We start from the raw sequence: 19124 nt of genomic DNA, 5'->3' as shown, positions 1-19124 counted from the left end.
CTTAGAATTAGAAACAAAATGTAAAGTTTAATTTTAAATTGAAGGTTTACGGGTGTCTGGATGGCTCAGTAGGTTGAGCGTCCGACTTCGGCTCAGGTCGTGATCTCACAGTAAGGGAGTTCGAGCCCCATGTCAGGTTCTGTGCTGACAGCTTGGAGCCTGGAGCCTGCTTTGGTTTCTCTGTCTCCCCATCTCTCTGCCCCTCCCCCCACTCATGCTCTGTCTCTCTCTCTCTCTCTCTCTCTCTCTCTCTCCCAAAAATAAATAAATACACATTTAAAAAAATAAGTAAGTAATTAAATAAATAAATGGAAGGTTTAGCTTCTCCAGAGGAATAAAAACTATTCATTAGAAACCGATTGAACTAAAGAGAATCATTCTTCATTCTTCCCCAAATACCCCCAGATTTGGAGTAATTTTCCATGTGCTTCTTTCTCAAGTGCTAATGTGTGGAAATGAAAAATTGAAAAAGAATAAAATGTAAAACTAAACCAAAATAATTAATTAAACCATCCCTCCATGATTGCTGCTATTTCAGAATGATTCCCTTCACAGAGGAAGTTGAAATCACACTGGATAGATAATTTCGTGGCCTACTTCGCACCCCTTAACATTTTATCCTAAGCATATGTCCATTTAGCTACACATTCTCTGTTAATACTTCCAGTGACAATTATAGCCCATCATAAAAATATACCACATTTACTTAACCCATCTCTTGTTAGCTACACTATTCTTCCCCATCCCTCCCTCCTTTCTCTCCTTCTTTCTCTTTTCTTTCTTTCTTTCTTTCTTTCTTTCTTTCTTTCTCTTTCTTTCTTTCTTTTTCTTTCTTTCTTTCTTTCTTTCTTTCCTTCTTCTTTCTTTTTCTTTCCTTCTTTCTTGTCTTTCTTTTTCTTTTTCTCCCTTTCTTGTCTTTTTGTCTTTTTCTCTTTCTTTCTTTCTTTCTTTCCTATGCTGAATCCTTTGTGCATTTATTTTTTTAAACATTTCAAGATACTTCTTTAGCATTAATTCCAAAAAATGTAAATATTCCAAATATTGTAAAATCTCAGCAGAAATAATATCATTGTTTCAAAATAATGTTGGTGGTTTATTTTTTTACCTAAATACCCATCCTTAGCATTTTCTGTGAACTGCTTCATACTTCACCAAACCAGTCCCATTAGCAATGTCCTGAATTATCCCAGATCCATTCCCACAACACTGCTACAATAGAACAGAACTATTTATTTCTATACATTTCTTCTCCCTCCAGACTAGGTTCACTTCAGGAAGATCCTAGATAACTAGACACCCTAATCTCAGCTCTCTGCTTAAGGTCAGGCATGTAGTAGGTGCTCAATAAAAATTCATTGAATTGACTAATGCATCTTGAAAATTATTTACCAAACTCCATCCTTGCCCTAGAGCTATAAATGCACCCTTGCTCAAGTTACAAAGATCCTTCTCTATTTATTTTCTTTTATTCTTCCCTGGCACATTGCATGCGCACGCGCACACACACACACACACACATTCAGAACAGGAAACGTCTTCCTCAATCCATTCTGTCCTCTACTGCTACCGCTGAGATACATTTGCAAAGGACAGAGCTGTTGTTTCCGATGTCATTTAAACTGTTTACTTTGTTGGGGCGCCTGGGTGGCGCAGTCGGTTAAGCGTCCGACTTCAACCAGGTCACGATCTCGTGGTCCGTGAGTTCGAGCCCCGCGTCGGGCTCTGGGCTGATGGCTCAGAGCCTGGAGCCTGTTTCCGATTCTGTGTCTCCCTCTCTCTCTGCCCCTCCCCCGTTCATGCTCTGTCTCTCTCTGTCCCAAAAATAAATAAACGTTGAAAAAAAAAATTTAAACTGTTTACTTTGTTATAATAAAGAGCAGAGTCAAAGAATGTCACCTCCTCAGAGAAGTATTCCTGGGAGAATGACCCATTTCACCTCACTTTAGCGAGAAAGACCCATTTCACCTCTTCTTCTATTACATGACTCTGTTTATTTCCTTGCTACAACTACCCCAATCTGAGGTTGTCCCATCATGGATGCTCCCTGCCCCTTCCAACAGAAGTCTCCCAGATGTCAGGGTCTGTCCTGTTCACTCCTAAATCTCTATTCCACAGCATGATGAATGGGGTACTGGAGCCCCACAGAACTGCAAAGGTTCTTAGAGGTCACCAAGTTTAGCTCTATTATTAAAAAAAATGTAAACAGATGCCCCAATAGGAATAGTTATTTGTCTAAAGTTTATGTAAAAATGATAGTATCTGGATGAGAATTTAGAATTTTCAACTCTAAGGCCAGGGTTCCTTCCACAGCTGCCCAATGATGGCCATCTCTCAGCCCAGAGTAGACAAGGAGGCCCTCATTCCCACTGAGCCTACAAAGAAAATAATGCTTGGAACCAAATTGAAAAGTACTCTCTTCCTTGTCTTTGGCACTATCCAAACCCTATCTGCGTATAATAGTGTCTTTATACAGCCAATGGCACATCAACCTTAGTAAACATGGGGCCGCAATTACTATCTTCTTCCCACACAAAGGAGCTGAGGACATGGCCATAGCCATGTGACCAAGCCCAGAACAGGTGCCAGGAGTCCACTGGCCAAGTACAAAGGTGCATCTCCTGAGTTTTCCTGTAACAGTTCAAATCACAGACTCCTTTGTCTCATCATGCACAGACCATGAACCTTGATTTTTCAGTGGACAGTGGTTTCTCCACACCTTGAGGGAATTTTACTTAGAGGGAAAGACAGAAAGAAAAAGAATCCTGTGTTAATATCATTTATGTAGCAATGTGATGCATTTTTAACAGATCCATACAACTTCCAGTAATGACAACAGTAAACTGTTTCTCTTTTTTCAAGAGTTCTTGGGAGGCCAAAGGCCAAAGCCCATCTCAGATGCTGTACCTGTCCACTCTTTCTGAGACCCAAAGGTTCTTAGAAACCCACTCCCAGGCAGGTGAACACTGAGGGCACAAAGAGAAATGCCTTGTCTGAAGTTACTACAGAGGCAAGTAACAGGTGCCCAGAACTCAAGGCTCTTGGTAGCTCTGAGCCCAGTACTCTGAGAGTGGTACAGTTCTGGAACACTCAGCAGCTCTGGTTCACCTGTCTACATTACTCTTTCTAGTCCATACCACCTGGCTTCTTCTGGTAGAAGGCCATGAAGCAGTGTGTCAAAGGAACATGGAGAGGAGGGCAAGGGACAGGCTTGGCTAAGACCTGACCCTGCAAAATCCATGGAAGTGTCACTATCAAAGAACCACTGAACTGGACTCATATACTTGGGCCCCTACTTGAATTGGGCAACCCTAGAGATGCACCTGTATGTGTATATATGTAAATACACAGGCACCAAATGTATATAGTATATATATATATATATATATATATATACATATACATACACATACACACACATATATAGTGTATATGGAGTTTTCTGTTTATGCTTGGGTAATTGTTAAAGGCTCTGGTCTCTTTACAAGCCACTTTGGGAGAAATTCTACTGGCATGGGTGTCAAATGCTTTGTTTCACCTGAACACTAATGTATTATTGTTTTTTGGTAATTTTATAACTCTTGGTGTTTCTCCAGTTGCCCTGTTACAAGGGAACAATGTTCTATGTCATAACTTTTGGTATGCTCTTCAGTGAAGTCCTTTGTTCTATCTTTCAACCTTACTCTTACTTTCCCTTCATCCTGATTTCTTTAAAACTTCCCTTTGTTGAAATCTTAGTGCATTGCTGGTATTTATGAAGGCCACTTCAACACCTCTTGAGAATAGGAAATGCCAAAAATAAATGGACAAGTAAATAGGCCATACTGTTTGAGCTGTTCACATGGCCAACCACTGGGAATCCAGTCACCTTTCTCCTGGCAGCCTGCCCAGAACTTTAGTTAAACCCTAACAAACAGTAATTCCTTATTAAGAGTTGGTCCTAATATCCATCCAAGGAGCATATATTCAAAGAACAGTCTTCTAGCTAATTAATTTTGCTTTCAGTTATTCAACATTCAAGAGACCTTTTTTATGTTTCTAGATGTGTGTATTACAGCATGTATCCAAACATACTGAAATAACCAATTTAATGATACCCTCCTCCTCCAGACTATTAGGACTTTGAAGGTAAGGACTACGATAGTTTTATTTCTGTGTGTCTAGTACCTATCACTGTGGCTATTACCTGGTAGATCTTTTGTTGTATAAACGGATGCTTGCTAAAGTAACTAGAGTGCACATGCATGTATGTTGGAACACATATATACATATATTTATGCATGCATGTACGTATGTTACCATCCACTACATAAGTGTCTCTCAAGCAATCTTAACAGACTCTGCGAGGCAGTGTATTATATCTGTGTGTATTATTATTAAATAATATACACATTCACAGAGCTCTTGCGGATAGAGCCCAGCTATGACTCTACGTCTGCATTACCGCTAGCTCTTTCCAGCCTGCCATATTTTCTCAGTGCAACATCATACTGAGTCTCAAGACAGAATCACAAGTAATTGGTTGCATACAAAGATACCTCCAAACATGGAGACTGGAGGAAGTATAGGCAGTTCAGTAGGGCCAACCACACCCTGATGCTGTTAAGAGAAATAGTGTAGTTTATAGTATTCACACTCATTACATTTTCTGATAACCCTACTACACCATCTAAAATAATGTCTGGCTGAGAAAAAACTGTGCTCACTGTGTGTGATGGTTGGCTTTATGTGTAAAGTGGGCTAGGCAATAGTCTCTAGTTACACCAACACTTATGGAGGTATTACTGTGAAGGTGTTTTGTATTTTGTCATTAAGGTCTCTAACCACTTTACTTTTGGTAAAGAAGATTATTCTCGATAATCTGGGTGGGCCTGGCTCGATCAGTTGAAAGCCCTTCAGAGCAGAGCTGAAGCTACTCTGATGATGAAGAGAGAAGTCTACCTGTGGACTGCGGCTTTGGCTCACATCCTTGGGCTCCAGTCTGGCCTTGATGCTCACCTGCCCTGTGGATTTCAGACTTGGCTTTGCCAACCCTTGTAGTTGCTTGAGCCAATCCCTTTCAATAAATTTCCTAATATGGGTGTATCCGACTGACTCCATTACCCTCCGTGTACCCTGACTGATACACTATGTATACATCAGTATTTACAGATGGGAAACTTCAGGCAACTTCATAATCAAGGGAACGAAAGAGGCCCTACAATCTCCTGATAGCAGCCAGGAAGGCTTTCTATCTCTCCTGAATGACAGTCTTCTTACTTATGTGCAAAGGTCAGATTTCAACTGGTTCAATAACAAGAATGCTCAGCTTTCCAGTTTGCACATTTTTTACAAGTTCTTGGAAAAAGTAATTCACAGGAGTTTATTATGAGGCCATTGTTGCAGAAGATCATAAGGATGATATCTCTGTAAAACCTTTTTTTGTTGTTGTTAATGCCTTTATCTGATTGCTTCACACAAAATAATGTTTCACTTGTGGAGGAAAATATGTGTAAGTTTTCAAATTATGATTTTTGTGCTAGAGAAGTGATAATAGGCAAAATAATTAATTGGTGTAAACGGTAAGGGTTTGGACTCCACGGGGACCCAAGTTCCTAAATGGATGACTCTAGATGGATTAGCTTCTATGAGCCTCAGTTTCCCCAACTGTGAAATAAAGATATAATCTGTCACACACGTTTCTATGAACAGTGCCTGCTATGGCCCTTCAGAAATGAATCTTTCAGATTGATCTTCGTTCTTCAGCCTAAGGCTTCTGAACAGCAGCATTACTGGGCCAGATAAGTATTTGTTGGGGGGAGAGGGTGCTGTTTCGTGCAATGTAGAACATTTAGCATCATCCCTGGCCTCTCCCCACTAGATACCAGCAGCATACCCCTACCCAGTGGTGACAACCAAGATGTCTCAGATCTTGCCAAATGTCCCCTGGTGGAAAAATCATCCCAGGTTCATAACCACTGCTTTAGGGATGCAGTTATTACTATTATTTTTTGCTTTGGCTTTTAAATTTTTTCCAAAAAAAAAAAAAGTATAACATTCATATGGAAGAGCATAGCTCGATGAATTTTTACTAAGGGAACATGCCCATGTTATCAGCCTTATAACAAAGAATAGAATACTGCGAACTCCTGTTCCCTCCATAGGAAGCCCCTGACATTCTCTTCTTTTATTACCACCAAGGACTTTCAGTCAGAGAAATTGAGGCATAAACTTTTTTTTTTCTTTTTTTATGTTCATTTATTTACTTTGAGAAAGAGAGAGAGAGAGTGAGTGCAAGCAGGGGAGGGAGAGAGATAGAATCTCAAGAAGGCTCCATGCTCAGCATGGATCTCCATGCAGGGCTTCATCCCATAAACCCTGAGATCATGACCTGAGTGGAAATCAAGAGTCGGACACTCAACCAACTGAGCCACCCAGGTGCCCCTGAGGCATAGATTTTAAATCATGAGAGGCAATTCAGAATAGGAGTCTGTAAACTGGTTTTCTATGAGATTTGCCAAGGTAACAAAGCTCCGCTGGAATGATGACCTACCCAGAAATCATCACAAGGTAGCAGGTGAGCCACCCAAACCCAGAGGTGGATTGTCTGGAAAATGGGGATTTATATAAGAATGGCAAGTCTTACATTTTTTTTTTCCTTCTGACCTGAAAATTCAGCTTGTCTGACTCAATGGAGAAAAGAAATTGTCAAAAGCGATCAATTGTAGAAGGAAGAGCCATGCGACTGAGCAGAACAACAGCTGGAAGACCCAACCTGGCCACTGTAGTGTCTTCAGAGAATCTGAGAAATGGGATGTGTCCCCAGGTGTTAGGACATCCTTTTCCCTGTTATGCCTAAGTTCCCTGGGCCGTAGGGAATGGCAGGCCAACACATTAAAGTTAACATGTCTTCAGATGCTTCTGTAAAACAACCTTGGCAGACCAGTTACATGAGATACTCGAGTTCTACTCAGATAGTAAGAAAACATCAAGCCAGCAGCGCAGAATGACACTCCTTCTCTGGATATATAATAGTCGTGCTATTGGGCATTTACCAAATTGTCCTCATTCATCTGTGAGCTGCTGGACAATTGGAGCTCGGTCTTTTCATTTTCATATCCCCAATAGCATCTCCTATCGGGCCAGGAATATGGTAGATGCTTAGCTAATGTATATTAGCTGAGAAAATAAATTATGTACTAGAAAGTGCATTTCACTGGGAGTTAAAAGTGCTGATGCCCTATTCTTGACTGTACTATCATTATGGCATGAGACTTCAGGGATAATCAGTAAATTTCTCTAAATATCAGCACCTAAATCTGTTTAAAAACATAAAATGTAATATAAAATGTAAGTGAACAAAATGCCCTTGAAGGTCACTTTCAGAACTTTGATTCTAAAGGATATATTGAGCAGAGAACCTGACCTTACAGAAATGGTTGATAACCATCTGTTTTCTCATTAATTCATTTACACTTTAAATAACTTACTCTTTCATTCATCCATCCATGGGCACCATGAATTGTGAGATGATATGCTGGTCTGGGCTGCATGAAATCCACAGCCACTGAGAAACAGCACATAGACAGCTGTACCTTTATAACTTCTATATTGGAAGGTGACATGAATCCCTTCTACCAAAGCATAAACAGCACAATGCAGACATGAACTGCGGATAACACGCTAAAGGTCTAGGGAAGCCAAATACCATTTCAGCTATCCATTCATCAAACCATCCATCCAATAACAGTTCTGAGTATCTACGTGTTCAACAGGTTTTGTTTTCTATCCCAATCCCACTGTCAACCACAAGGATGAACACATGGCCCAAGCGGCGTCCTTAAGAGTATTCATAGGACCTGAAAAATAGCCTCAGAAATGGGCATGTGGCTCAAGGCAGGGCATTCTCAGTTCTTTGGAATTTCCTGCTTGTGCACACTTAAAGTATAAATATATGTTTTGAGACTTCTAGTGGTCACTGTGTCATTGTTTGTGTTACATAGGAAACCCTCCCAGGGCAAGAGGGTCTGAGACTAACACTCAAAGGAAAGCAGAGACAAGTAGATGAAGAGGTCACCACGTGATGGAGACAGAGAAGAATACATTTCCCAACATTGTTAAGCTCTGGATCCAGTCCAGCCAGAAGCTAGAGCTTCCATGGACGTTCCAATGATACAGTCCCAAACTTCTCCTTTTCTCTTCAACTATACTTCGCAGATTTTTGTAACCTATAGCCACTACAACCTGCTAGATGCCCAAAATTGAAGGAGCCATAAGTGTCAGAGCTGAAGAAGGTCAGGGGCTCTGATCAAAGGAAGGAAGCAAGGATAAAAGAGAAGAAGGATGAATCATAAATGTCAGGAGAGACATGTCTGAGACAGACAAGTATCTTAAAGAAAAATTAAGAGATTGAATTGAGGGAAGTTAATGTGAGAAGGCAACCAAGTATCTCCCACCAGAATGGTATTTATTGGACTGCCCAAGATGGGTAGACAAATTGCTATGTTTAATGCCCCCTAAGAGAACATTTCCACCTCCTTCCACTTATAGCTAGCACATCTTATCAAGGGATTTAACGTAAATATCTCTTCCTGAGACAGATGTTTAGCCACTTTTTTTTTTTCTTGTCACAGGTGAAAATCCCATCATTTGGTCCCTCCAAGCAATCCCTCAGATAGATGTGGGCATATTCTTCCAGGCATCATCTCAAAACTTCTTTCCATTAACCAAAGGAATTATGTTCTAATAATGGTATCTCTTCCAGTCATCTACTTATACAAACTTGTTCTACATATTCGCTGACTTCTCAGAACCCCAAGAGATGCATACTACCCTCCTCATATATCCTTGCTTAAATTACCTTCTCTGGAATAAAGGCAATGAATGCCCATGAGGAGACATGGGCATGAACAAGCAGAGGCCATGAAAAAGAGGCCCAGATTCTGCTCTTGGCAGATCCCTGAACTCACCTGTGCTGCTGGTCAGGTTTCTTTTCCTGTGTGGGACTCCCCTTCAATTTTAGGGGAGTTAGCTATCGGACCATTGTTGGGATTTCCTGTCATCACTCTGAGAGGTGTCAGCCATGATGCTAATACCTTGGCCTCCTTTTCTCCCCTCCTCCATCTCTCGCTTCCTTCCTTCCTTGTCATTTGTATTCCTTTTTTTTTTTTAATTTTTTCATTCTTCCTTCCTTATTCCCTTCGTAGTCATCACTTAGTAGGCTGCCAATAATGGTAAATATCCTCATAATCATCCTCCTCATTCATACCCAGTAGCACTCAGCAGGGACGGGCAAAGACAGCAACTATCATTCACCTCCTAACACATCACGTTGCCATGTTTTGCTAATTACACTTATCACTACTGAAAAATATGTTGTTCATTCGCTTAAATTTTACTGTCTGACCCCATAAGAGTAGAAACTGTCTAACGTGTCCACCTTTCTATCTCTAGCCTAATTAATTTATTGGTGTCTCATGAATATTTGCTAAATGGATGGATGGATAGCAGATTTATTGTCATCTATTTTGCCTCAGGGACACCTGTACTCACAGGTGTCCCACATCTTAAGGTCAGGTTGCAAGGTCTGAAGCTTGTGTCAATGTTAGCTCATCATATCTTTGAAAGCCATTATTATCCCTGGTTCTAAGTAAGAATGACTCTATCTTGATCATTCTCTTTCTATGGATTCCTCTGTTACAAGACCCAGCTTTGGGTTGAAGATTCAGCAAACCTGCAATAAAGCTAAAAGTGAAAGAAGGTGGCTCTTGCAGCTGTGATTTAAAAGGTGGTGAGGCTTTAAAAGGTGCAGCCACGATCCCACCTGTATGTACCTGCCCTAGTTTCTGCCCGCCCAGGACTTGCACATGCACAGTCACACAAGTATGTACCCACATGGCCCGAGCACCACACCCCATCTCCCTAGTGGTCATATTTCATGCATCCCGATGAAACTCTCTAACCTTCATGTGAATCTGATTTCCTGGATAAATTTGGCATTGGAAGCAGGTTGGTATCATTGAGTCATTACATCTTCTTGGTTAGCTTTGGACCTTGCCTTCTGCAACCTGCTAGAGACTCATTTAGGATGTAAATATATATTTTAAATGATTGTGTATCAAATGTTTATACACACAACGAAAAATGACACAATTTAGGAGAAAGTGTTCTAAATTCACCTTTGCCAGGTATTAACAGAATTACTATGTTAATATTGTTATTATTTCAACATGGTTGTCGTCATCATCATCATCATCATCACTATTGGGTGCTTACAGTATTGTAGAGAGAGCCCTGGAAAGGGAGACAAAAGATGGGAAATCTAAATTCAAGTTCTGCATCTTACTAGCTGTATAATAATAAGCATGTATATAATCTGAGCTGTAAGTTACCTTGTCTGAAAAATAGGGGTGAAAGTACGGGGTTATCTTGAGACTGAAATTAGGTAACACAACAACGTGCCTAAGAGTACTTCCCTCGCCAACAGTTGTTTAAAAATTATTTGTTGCATAAATTGTCCTTTGAAATACTAAGGCTTCCACCATCTATACAGTATCTACTAGGTGCATGCAGCTTCTGAGCACTAGACACGTGCCTAGTCCGCACTGAGATGTGTTACACGTGTATAATACACACCAGATTTCCAAGACTTAGTATGAAAAAAGAAGGAGAAATAGCACATTAATAATTTTATATTGATTGCATGTCATAATATTTTGGATATATTAGCTGCATCATTAAAATTGTCACTTTTTGTGGCGCCTCGGTGGCTCAATCAGTTAAGTGACTTCAGCTCAGGTCATGATCTCATGGTGCATGGGTCTGAGCCCCGTGTCAGGCTCTCTGCTGACAGTTTAGAGCCTGGAGCCTGCTTCAGATTCTGTGTCTCCCTCTCTCTCTCTGTCCCTCCCCTGCCCGTTCTCTCTCTCCATGTCTCTCAAAAATAAATAAACCTTAAAAAAATAAAAAATAAAAATAAAATTGTCACTTTTTTACCTTTTTAAAAATTGGACTACTAGAAAATTTTAAATTGCATTATTTAGCTCACCTTTGTGGCTTGTGTTACATATCTCAAGGACAACACTGGCTTGGAGAGCTATGCTCCTAGAATTTCAATTATAAACATAGAAAAGCTCAAAAACAAAGGATTTGGTGGAGAAAATTGAGTTCTTAACATACTTCACAGTTATGCAAATATCCATTCAGGGGAAGAGACCACTATTTATGTCAATTTCTTTAAAAGGAAAGCATGAACCCTTCATAAGCAATGGAAAACTAGTCCGCATCAAATCCAAGAGAAGGTTTGGTGTGGAAGAGAAAAATGATAGCTTAGTAAACTTGAGTAGAAGGAACAGAAAGGAACAAATGGGTTTGGAGCCACTGAACTTGGACACAGAGTCCACGTTGTCACTACTAGCTGCTATATAACCAGAGTAAGGTGAGCAAGTTCACAGCACCCACTTCCTCTCCACAGAGCAGAAATAACAATACACATCTCACCACAGGGTTGTCGCTGACATTTATGAAGTGTTCACTTGGCTCTGTATATGTTCTTGTCATGCCAAAAGTACAGATGAGGAAACTGAAGAAAAAAAAAAAAGAATAACTTGTGTATTCCTGGCCACACCACTAAAAACTGGTGGCAGCAGAATCTGAAGGCAGTGAAGTCTGAACCCCTTCAGCCCTTGAGCTTTTAATCACTCAGATCAGGTTTCAACGCTGTCATGAGACCTGAGTGAGACAGTGAATTTAAAGCACATGCCAAAGCCATCAAGGAAGCATCCATGTTTCTTGCTGTTTAAATCCGCAAGAGAACATAGATAGGATATAGTATGCAAGTCATTCTATGTCCCATCAGCTCAAAAGAAACCCCCGAACAGATGACCAGCAACCTAAATGAACTTTGGAAACTCTGATATATTAGTGTCCTGGAGGCTGTAAGAATTGTTGAATGTTCTGAGGAAATATATTCTACAATTCACGTATGAAATATGAAGCCAAAGGGATTTTGACCTCAGAGGTAACCAATAGGCTTAAAATCAGTTCCTACATGCTCAGTATAAGGAATCACTTACACATATTTTCCCAATTCTTCCTCACACTATGTTGGATTTCCAGATCTACCTAGGTGGACTTAGCATCCAGTCACTATATCTTTTATTTAAGGTAAAGCATAAATTTCATAGATATTGAACTATTTATATAAAGCATTTTTGGTTTTGTGTGTTTGTTTGGTTTCGTTTTTGTAAGGATCCCAGCAGGTCAGTGGGAATGAGGCAGAGGCAGAGCCAGAGCCAAGTTATATTTAATGACTGGGGGATATTCCTAGCTGGCAATGGTCCCTAGGAGTTTCCTAAGGGGTGTCCCTGGGTCCAGCATGCCCGACGACCTCTATCTACACATCCTCACGACACAAGGTCACCTCACATAGTAACAGTCACATCTCAGTAACTACCCACCCTGGCTCTTCTGCAATAGACTTGATTATTTCTGACAAACTCATTTCTTGTCCAATTTGGTATGAAAATTAAAGTTGCATTAGCACAATGTATGTCATGTGAGTGGCAACCTCAATGCTCTACTATAGCAAACCCAACGGAGCCTTGAAAAGAGGTTCAACAATACAGGTAAAGTTACTGTTTCCAAAATAGCTGTTTTGCATCCAAATCAGTCTTGCCTGGGAAGGCACGCTTGGTGGCCTGTGGCCGAGCTGATACGATCAATGTAACTTTCTCTGAAGGAAACCATCTTCAGAGAAAATGTTAATCAAATCGTTTCCCATGCAAATGTAAAAATAGGGGGAACAATACTAGAGATAATATCAATATTTTCAACATTAAGCGAAGACAGGCAATCCTTGAAGAGTGATGCTATTTCCATGAATTTAATCAATTCACATTCTTAGCCACAAAGCTTTTCTTACTTGCTTTTGTTTTTACAACCATTAATTTAAATGAGTCCGGAGATAGGATTTGTAGATTCTTTGCCAGAACCTGAGAACTAAGTCCTGAGTTCCCAAGGGCCTGTCATCAATTTGGTTTTCATTGTCCAAATAAATATCTGAACCCCAGGAGCTGGATTAAGAAGAGAATAATAATACATGTATTCTCTGGGTCAAGCAGGGTAGCCAGAGATGTTCTTTTTTGTTTTTGTTTTTGTTTTGTTTTGTTCGGTTTTCGGACTTTTAAAGCAGAGCTCAGCTGTTCTTCCAGATCCCTCCTGTGGGGAGGCAATTTTCCGTTCTTTTTTTTTTATTATTAAAAATTTTTAAATGTTTATTTACTTTTGAGAGAGAGAGAGAGAGAGATCAGGTGAGGGGCAGAGAGAGAGGGAGACACAGAATCCGAAGCAGGCTCCAGGCTTCGAGCTGTCAGCACAGAGCCCGGCGGGGCTTGAACCCACGAACCATGAGATCGTGACCTGAACCCAAGTCGGACGCTTAACTCACTGAGCCACCCAGGCACCCCAGCAATTTTCCATTCTAACCCTCTTCTACAAAAGAGAGAACTTGAGTATAGACAAGGGAAGCAAGTTCCCATCTCTTGTCTCACAGTGAGTTGGTTAACAAAGAAGGAATGGGTAAAGATGAATCAAAGAGGTATAGAAATGAAAATGTTTCAAGAATATTAGAGCAGACGTAGAAATACCAAGCACAGAGACCATGTGGCCTTTGTCTCTCTGGGCAAGACTTAGTCATGTTAGTGTTTGCAATTTCATTTGTTCTTAAGTCCTGGTTTAGAGTGATAAATTTGATGTCTCTTAAAATCCAGTATAGATGATTCTTTCAACTCTCAGAAATCTGGGTCCTTATTAATATGCCTCAGTGAAGACACAATGTGACTCTCTTCTCTCAGCTTTTGTATACATTGTACCAGGTCATGGCACCACACAGCAGAAAGTAGAGAGTGTCCACTGATGGATAATGACTAGGCTTATATGCTTTCTCTCAACACCCTCTATAAACACCACTGTAAACTCTGGCTGCAAAATAATTGTTCCAAAGTGACACTATTGGGGCATCTTTATCTATGCCAGGGCTGGAGAGGAGCCAAAATTTCAAAAAACAAAACAAAACAAAACAAAACAAAAAAACCATGGAACTTGGAAACACAATTTCTTTTCTCTGTAACACATCTTTTTAAGTATTTAAGTCATATGAGCACATTACAGAAAGCATAATATTCTGTGTCATCTTCAAAGCATCCTGGGTTGGGAGAAAGCCAAGAACCCATCAATCTTAGAAGCATTAGAAGTGTCCTAGGAAAAGCTTTCTGGATTTTTCAGGTTCTGAGTTCAAATCCTTTGCCACAATCTGTGTGATCTTGTGGCTCCTGTTTATGAGGTTGGAAAGATGCAGTGACATAACCCCTGGAAGGCCAAGTCCAAGGCACTCAAGATGCACTTCGCCAAATATCCATCCCAATTTCTCATCGATGGTCAGCAGCAAGTCTCATGAACCTACCCCTGGAAGCCTCTTAACCTCTGTGTCCCTACAACAGAGCAGTGGAGAACATGGGATCCGTGTTCAAATCCCTGTTTGTCCACTTATTAACTGTTGAAACCTGGGGAAAGTTGTTTGACTACTCTGAGTCTTAGTTTCTGTGTTTTATAAATGGGGATCATTATAGCTTCTGCGTCACTGAGGTTGTAGTGAGGATGGGTGGAGATAATTTATGGGAAGTGCTGAGCACAGTGTGTGCATATAGTAAATGCTCAGTACACATCAGCTATTGTGATAATGCTGCCACCCTAGTCCCTGCTTCATCATCTCTGCTGTAATCCCCTACCTGCTGGCTTCCCTGTTTAGAGTTTCTGTTCTTTCTAGCAGTAATTCTCAATGCTGTTCCAGAAATCATTTAATAAAGCATTGAACGCATCACTCCCTTATTCCCAACCCTCCAAAGGCTCCCTAGGGCCTAGGGAATGAAGCCCAAAGCTCTGAATTTGGCATTCAATGTACTCTACAGAGTCCCAAACTTCTTACCCTGCAGGCATACTCTGTCCACTATCACCTGCTGGCTACTCTGTCTGGGCAAATCCAGCCTGTGCTACACATCCTGGTGTTTCTGTTTGCATGGCTTTCTCTAGAGTGCTGAGATGTGACAGCTGGATAGTACCGAGCCAAAGGATTTGTGGGAGATTTGAGGGCCACATCATTTTGGAGCTGGAAAGGACCCAAAAGGCCACTTTACAGATGAGTAAACTGAGGTTAATTGGCTTGCCCAAAGCCACACAGCTATTTATCAGCAATGTCAGGGTGGCACTAGGCTGGTCTGCCTACAGGGAGGGAATCACCAGGCAGCCTATTAGGGAAAAATTGTAAGCAATTGGCAGCAAACTTGCTGACAGGTGATCTTTCTCCACTTCAGAGAAATGGGATATTAAGCAGCCAATAAGAAAGGAACACAGGCACGCCTCTCTAAGCGCAAACCGGGTGCCTCTCTGGCTGGTAATGCAGGGCACGATGGCAATGGGGTTGATGGGGAGAGGGCCGCTGAAATAATTCCCTAGGACCCATCCCTTACTTCAAAGACACATCCTCTCAGGCTGCATTAGTCTCCTGACTAATGCTCCCAAATGCACTGCCGAGATTTGCTGAAGTTGAAGATTCTTTGTGATGTTTGCAGTAGGAGCAGTGATGAATAAAACACAAGAATCACCAAGGCATTATTCCGAAGGCAAGCGTGCCCAGCTCTAACTGCTACATTGCAATTTCTACTCTAAGATAATAATACTAATAGTGACACTTCATTTATATAGTGCTTCTTAGGTTCTCAAGAATAATATAAAAATGAAAACGATATCTTCTACCACAGCTGTGTCTATACATGAAGCAGATAGTGGAGCAAGCCAGTTCAAGAGCAACCTCCTCACAACTCTTGGGATATTTTAGGGCAAAGTGTTATGAATTGGAATGGTTTGCATAAACAACCTGTTTTTTCAGCTTGGGTTTGGATTTTAAATACAGTTCTGCTGCTACCATAAATGATTTTATAAAACCTTTAAATATGTTGTTAAGTAGACAAAACCTTTAAATATACATGTTTTAATAAACAGATAATATGATGTTGGTACCTACTGACATAGCTGCCCACCCAGCTTCACCTGGTTGGTTAGTCATCTGTGGTTTGTGGTCTGGATTTGTGTGCATGGTGAGCAGTCAGGGAGTATTACATAGAAATTGGCATGCATGGCTCCAGGAGTCTTGAGCAGCTTGGTGATAACTGAGTCGGGTGTGGGCAAGGAGCTTCACCAGCCATGAAATCAAAGCCATTCTATGTTCAACTACCTGGTCCATTAGACACGCTACAGAATGTTAGAAGCTCAGAAATTCTGAGCTTGCCCTGAAGGCTTCACTCTCTGGAAGGGCGATGATGGTTTCTTTCAAAGGTGGGTCAGGAAAGTTGTCCTGGGATGGTATGAGGCCAGCTTCAGAGGCAGCAGTTGCCTGTGTGTCTTTGCTGCCCCATCTCACCCAACTGTAAGCAGGCACAACATCATCTAATCATCCTATCCTTGGGCTAACACAGAGGTCATGCTGTCAGGGACCTGGGGCAGTCAGATCCGCAGACCAGACACAGTCATGGATCAGGTGGGTGTGGGCACCACAGCTATCCTTGCTGGACATGGGTAGTTACAGTTTACTCTGCCATCCCAGTGGCCCCAGACATCAGATAATGGTACAACCACTGCCACAAAAGCCAGAGTGAGTTCTTCATGGCCAGTGGTCTTACGTGTGTGTGTGTGTATGTGTGTGTGTGTCTGCATGTATGTAAGCTACTGAATCTAAATTTAAAACACACTGGGAGGTTGGAGCTGAGTCTGTGTTCTAGCTTCCAAGAGGGCTAAGGAAGCAACTCTTTGGCCCTTCAGGCCTCTGGAGTACAAGTAGTGTTCTTTCTATAGAGAATCTTCTTGTGAGCTATTCTCCAAATACAGGACGGGGGTTCCAATACTTTGCAGCCAAACAAACAAACAAGCAAACAAGATGACAAATGTGTGCTGCAAGGAATGACTAACATGTAGAATATTGTATTCCAGGCTGAAGAACCACTGAAAAGGAACTGTCTTGTTTAATAAGATTCTGCCCCTGCTCCTATTCTGGGTATTTTTATTGCTGTTATTGTTTTGTTTACTTTGGTTTGGTTTGTTTTTTGTTTTTTTTTGTTTTTACCAAGAAAGCTTGGTGACAGAGTAAAGCCAACTCATAGCATGAAGCTATGAAGGATGACAGATATTCTGGATAACAGACTAAAGATTTAAACTTAAACACATTTTGGGAGACTGGATCCATGGACTGAACCTAACAATATGAAATATAACCAAGCTAATAGTAACAGCTACCCCATTCTGTACACTGTTTTAAGCGTATTTATATATTAATATTGTTTAATATCAGAGCCACCTTGTAAGGGAGATATTACTAACACAGCACATGGATGGGTAAACTGAGAAATGGTAAATTGAGTTGCAGTCAGACAGCCTGATTCCAGAGCCTGTGCTAACAACTGAAGGTGCCTGTCAGGTCTTTTGTGCACAGGGACAGGTGGGGAAATGTGACTTAACAGCAGCACGTAAGGAAAAACAAATAAACAAATAAACTGTGGAGCATAAGTCCTCTGGGTGATGTGACTGGCAATAAAAGCTAATGTAATGTAGCCTCGGGCTGCAATAAAAGAAGTGTGTGGAAAGGAGTGGATAGTCCAGAGTTTAGCCGTCTAGATTTTCGTCTTCAGTCCTCCGAGGAGGGCTGGAGCAAAAAATGAATGAGGTGTTCACTCCGGAGATGTTAAAGCTGGGGAGAAGGCTTCCTGGAAAACAATAAATACTGAGTAACTGGAATGTGGAGAAAGAAGTACATCCATTCTGCATGGCATCAACAGCTTGTATTAAAGAATATAACCTCTGGGGAGACAGTTTGGCTCCATCGAAGGAAGGATTTCTAATAATGAAAGTTCTCAATGCCTCTATGGTTTGCACCGGGGGTAATGTATTCTGTATCACTAATGATACAGCAGCCATCATCAGGACATGGTAGTCACAACTGCCTTCCTTCCCCGGACCATCCTGGATTACTACACTGGTTGTGACTTGCCCGTCCTGTGCCCACATTTGTTTATTCTTCCTTTGCAACACTTACTGTTCGTGATCTTGAGTTTTTATAGACAGACATAGTATGTTCTGCATCACTGAGATTGCTGCTTTTTTAAGGAAGGCCTTATGATTGACTATTTCTGTGTGCCCAGCCCAGAGCCTTTCATTAAAGTAGGTGACAAACAGATGGGTTTGAACTTGATTTCAAACTGAACCCTGCCAGTGAGTCCTGTGAATGCTTACAAGGGGTGGCAAGGTGAGATGCCACTCTACTTTGTTAACTATGAAAACATGGAATAAAGATATTAATGATAATGACTATAAAGTGGGAAAGACCTGAAGGCCAAGGTCAGATAGTACAGTTTGCAAAATATTACCATAAGACATTGGATTGGCTGACCATGACTTCTAAAGATTCATGGAAAGGCCCATACTTATGTACCACAACTTAACTACCTAATGACATAACAGGTTGTATCTTTGTGTGTGTAGACAGATAGATAGATATCTAGATAGATAATGGAGCTAATGATATGTTTAAATAAAAATCAGACCACCAATATATCTACTCTAAAAAACAAACAAACTTGTTTGTAGATAGCGGTAAGAGACTGAGTTGAGAACCAAGATTGCCAAATTCTTGCTTCACCTGCCCTAAATGACCATGTGATCTTAGGCAAGTCAGGTTTCCTCCCTGGGTCCCTGGACCCTCATCTCTAACTGAAGGTTGACAATTCTGTTGATGACTTCACACATCAGATTCCTACTTGGTGAAGTGGAATGTCCACTCCTCACTCAGGAAGTACTAGGCCCTATCGCTACATAGCAGTTAGACTGTATGATGTAGAATCTGAGAGAAGGTGCCACATGTGAAAGGGAACAATGACATAATGGAGTGGAAGCAAATGGGAGAAATGAGAATGGAGAGGAGTCTGGAAACTATCTCATCAGATTAGCTGAAGCACGAAAGGGTGGACCATCCTGATAGTGCATAAGTTTGGTGTGGGATGCCTGCGTTTTTCAATTACTGGTTGTGGAACACGAGGAATGTCTTT

The 19124-nt window shown here is 41.1% G+C and overlaps 1 protein-coding gene across 2 annotated transcripts in view; it reads right to left on the bottom strand.

Moving 5' to 3' along the window:
* The window catches only part of CDH11 (cadherin 11), a 152079-nt gene that overhangs the window by 124392 nt on the left and 8563 nt on the right, over nt 1-19124 (bottom strand). The window contains exon 2 of one of the 2 annotated variants that reach the window (XM_047835821.1): nt 11476-11557. The exons of the other annotated variant lie outside the window; for it this stretch is intronic. The gene's annotated coding sequence lies outside the window, so the exon portion shown is untranslated. The remainder of the gene's footprint in view (nt 1-11475; nt 11558-19124) is intronic. 2 annotated transcript variants of the gene reach the window in all.

This window comes from Prionailurus viverrinus, chromosome E2 (genome assembly GCF_022837055.1).
Source record: "Prionailurus viverrinus isolate Anna chromosome E2, UM_Priviv_1.0, whole genome shotgun sequence".
NCBI lineage: Eukaryota > Metazoa > Chordata > Mammalia > Carnivora > Felidae > Prionailurus > Prionailurus viverrinus.
The sequence above is the reverse complement of the archived record's forward strand: the minus strand, read 5'-3'. Positions and strand labels throughout refer to the sequence as shown.